A 4,308-nucleotide genomic window follows, 5' to 3' on the forward strand; every position below is an offset into this window, starting at 1 on the left:
GCCACTCAACAGAAAAACTCTGGTCGCAGTCACTCAACTGAAGAGCAGAAAACAACAGGCAGTTAAATCGAACACAGGCCGGGGTGAGACGGTAAAGTGCATTTGCATAATGACAATGCAATTTCAAATAAACGCAGGACACATGTCAACGAATAAATTAATTTACTCTAAAATTATTTATGCAGCAAACAAAGTGAGAGTAGCCCTGGGGAGCACTGCAAAATAATGCTTGCTTAGTTTACTGATTTGTATACTAAAGTGTTGAGATTGAGAATATATTTTTGCATTTTAAAGTGCCAGTTAAGATCAGGTTAAGGCTGTCAGAAAAAGTTACTGTGAATTTATAAATTTCGAAAAGGATAGTTGGTTTCCTCAATGAGATGTTAACTTAACAAAAGACCTATCTTTAGGGAGTCTGGATAATAAATTAGTTACCACTGGCTTGCGATAAATTTAACTAGTTAGTTAACCTCTAGTTAAGATATTTTTGCTAGCTAACACATAATGCGATATTAAGAAACTAAAATTTCCAAGACAGCATTTTATCTTTATGTCAAAAGTTAACATGACATTGAGAAATCGATTATACATCTTTTGTTTCCAAATAAGTGATACAACTTTAAAACTAATTAAATAAAAATGATATTGTTATGTATGCATCTTAATTTTAGGCCACAATTCTTTCCATACAGATAGTGAATGTAGAACTTATTTCCTCCTAGATAATGCCAAAAATATGAATTTGATCCTTTTGTACCATTATTTTTATGGACAGTGCATAAGCCGATCCGTAACGACACGCACACGACATCCAAGCACACAATGGACCCGAGACTGGGGCAAAATGGTCGGTTGGTTGGTTGGTTCGCTGCTCCCAAATGAGGATTGGGGATTGGGGATTGGGGAGTGGGAAATGGGCTCCGGGGGAGCCTAATGAAGGAAGCATTTGGTGTCTGCCGTTGCCTGAGCACACAGCTGTGGACATGTTCCCCGGCACTTGCACTTCCAATTGCACCTGCACACCTGTGCCAATGGACGCCTACATGGGGATTCAATCTGGTTTCGTCTCGTCTCGTTTGGGCATCGTCATCTGCATTAATTGTACGGCTATGATGGGGGGCTCAGGATCGGGCCATGGCTCTATTTGCCTAAACTGCCGGGATACCGAAACTTAAATAGCCCAGAAAGTTTGGCCAGTTTTCTCGGGGAGTGTGTGCCATGGGGAATGGGGACCTTTCAATGGTTTTGTCGGCGGCCACTTTTCAATTATAACAAAAACTCTCAAACCCTCAAAACGAATGGCAAACGCAGTGCGCGCAAAGCTCAAAGGCGTGCAATTTGAAATGCCAATTGATTTTGCCCCGGAATAAAAAATATGTACATTTCTGCGAGCAATCCCGGCGACTTGTTAGTTTGCTGGCAACACCAGCCAGTCGGCAGTAGCACAGCAAAAAGTGCTGCAACTGAAACACAAAAAAAACTAAAAGTGGCGACTGCAGATGGGTCAAGCGTCAAAGTGGACGAATTTCAAATACCCTGAAGGTAGCACAGACCACACTCTATTTTACCTTATATTTAGTACTTTTTATTATACAATCAGAAGCAGAATTCATTACCAGGTTTAGGCCAAATGCAAAGAAATTGTATAGAATGATATATAATAATTTGCGAACTGCAAAAAATCTAATTTAAACTCATTTCAGAACTGTAGTTTAGTACAGTCTTTTTGGAAATTTTTGTATATTATTCAGTTGTATTTTAATAATTCTTATTGAAATTGAAATTAAAATATTATTTTATGCTCTCATACTATATTATAAAAGTAACATGTTATATCCAAGCATTTTAACTAAACAATATTACAATAAGGGCATTGCCTTCTTTAAGTCGAAGCACATCAAGACCAAAACAGAACCCTGACCCAAAAGCACCATCCTCCAGTAAATGCAAACCGAAAGTCAGGCCAGGAACGATCCCTACTACTTTCTGCCCCACTCCAAAGAGGAGCTCCATTCAATTGCTCTTTGTACGATTCATGGCGCGTGATTTTTGCAACTTGTGTTCGCGGCCTTTTGCCAGGCACTATTTTTAACCAACATCGCAGCATCCGCCTCCGCCTCCTCTTGACCGACCGCAAACATTTTAGCCAGGAGCCGCAGCTACAATGTTGACAACGTCAACCCGTGTCCGTGGTGTCCACGTTTCCGCCGCCTTCTTGTTTCCATGTCGCCAATGTTTGTCCACAATTCAAAATCATTTAAGCGCGTTCTGCTCCTGCTAACTGAAAAGGAAAAAATCCCCCCTTTTGTGTGATTCCTTCTGCTCGTCGTAGTTTTTCCATCTTTTTTCCCCCAACTACTTTTCTTTTTATGGATTATTTTCACGCCTTTGGCACTTTGCATTTCGCCTTTTTGCGGTCTGGGAAAAAAAGCCATGCCGCATTGACTAGCATATTTCTTTGGCCCGGGCTTTATAATTGAAAATCCCACAAAGGTGTTGTCGTTGCTTTGTGACTAAATTGAATTTAGTAATCGCTTTTTTATCGACCATTTCAAGCTAAAAGTGCCTGTGTCTATAACATAATTTTTTTCGTTCGATTAAACGGCTCTGGGCACTTTCTAAACCATGTTTTGGCACGTGCACTGCGATGACCACTTTTTGGAGCACTCCCCTTAGTTCCATGTCCACCAAATTGGCGGAGTTTCCCTTTATGACTGCCCTGGGGTGACGGCGTTCAGCCAAATGGACAGAAAATAACCAGGACTGGGCTCTTATGTGGAGAGCCATTACAAGACAAAAAAAAAACAATATGTTTTATCAAGCAAAATGAATTTAAAATACACTTCTGGCACAAGGGCTTTATATTCGTTTATATATTAATAAAACTAAGTCTTTTTTAAATATTCAATTCAATAAAGAAAAACCAACTTCATTTTACTTATAAGTATACTTAAAGCCGGATATTGGTCAGGAGCTTTAACTTTTTATTTTTAAAGAGATTTCAAAAACCGTATCCCATTTTACTAGCAACTAAGGGTATTACCCCTACAACTTGAAGTCATGAAAGCTACACATCCGCCCAGACTTCACTTCCATATAACTCGACCCCAAACACTTATCACGCGATTTAATGGTTACACTTTCCTTTGATTACTTGCTGGAGTTCATTAAATATTTATGGGTGAACAGACGAATTATAATTTCTCCTTTTTTCAATTTATTCAACAATTAAACTTGAATTCAATTCGCCAGCATTTCGCTGAACTTGAAAAACTGGCGGGTTATGTAAATGCCGGGAAAGGAGCGTCGAACATTAATATAAAACTGAAAGGAGACCAAATCTTTTGACTCGTGGATGCGGGTGAGTTATTGCAGCCAAGTCAATGGGCCAACGAGCAATGCGTGTATAGCCGTAACATTTCACCAGGTAATTTATAACTTTTTAATTAACTTGTACAGTAGCTTAACAATGGGAGGGGTACGCCAATTTATAAAAAAAATACAGCATGGTCATAATTTTTCGGAAGAAATATGAGGGAGAAATAGAGATGTATTGCGGATTGCAAGACACTCTGCGCATTCAAAGTTCTCATTTTTATAGTAAATTATAAATAAATAAATGTAATAAATATAAAATATATTCTTTAATAAAAAGTTAATAAGTATACAAAATAAAGAAAAACAAATTTTTATGACTAAACACTTAACTTTTGAGCTTATGAAGTTGGCAAACTCATTTCAAGATCGCGTGGCTTGCCGAAATTGAAATGAAAATTTCGCAAATAATGTGGGATGAGCTGATCATATTTTGTGGTTAATTTCCTAGCTGGGGAAAGTGCAAAGGTGAAAGGACCGCCAGTGAAGGGAACTATAAATGGAGGAAACCAAATAGAACCAGCACAAGCCCCCGGGCGAAATCAATTTAAACATAATAAGATGGTCACCCTGGTAATTGTCTGCTAATGGCTTCATTACAAGCCGCAAGACAGCGAACACGGTAGTTAAAGGCGAGTCTGAGAAATGGTATAAACAAAGCAGCAGACTTGAGACCTGACCTAAGGCAATATAATCAGTCGAAGCCCCTCTCAAGCCCCCTCGAAAAATCCCTCCATCACCGTGAGTCACAAGCACGCGACTTGTGGTCGCCAAAAACCTCTGAGAAGTAAAAAAAAGAGTAAGAGTGCCTCTGAAAAGAGTAAACATGGCCTAAACAAAAAGAGAAACCTGGTCGAAACCAAGCAGTGCAAGCAGTGCGGCGCCAGCGATCAAATAAACAAACGCGCAGCCGCCAAACCACATTCAGTTTCA

At 39.3% G+C, this 4,308-nt stretch overlaps 1 protein-coding gene across 1 annotated transcript in view; it reads right to left on the reverse strand.

Annotated features, from left to right (window-relative positions):
• The window catches only part of LOC108024696 (uncharacterized), a 60,175-nt gene that overhangs the window by 27,942 nt on the left and 27,925 nt on the right, over positions 1–4,308 (reverse strand). The window lies entirely within an intron of this gene.

This window comes from Drosophila biarmipes, chromosome 3R (genome assembly GCF_025231255.1).
Source record: "Drosophila biarmipes strain raj3 chromosome 3R, RU_DBia_V1.1, whole genome shotgun sequence".
Lineage (NCBI taxonomy): Eukaryota > Metazoa > Arthropoda > Insecta > Diptera > Drosophilidae > Drosophila > Drosophila biarmipes.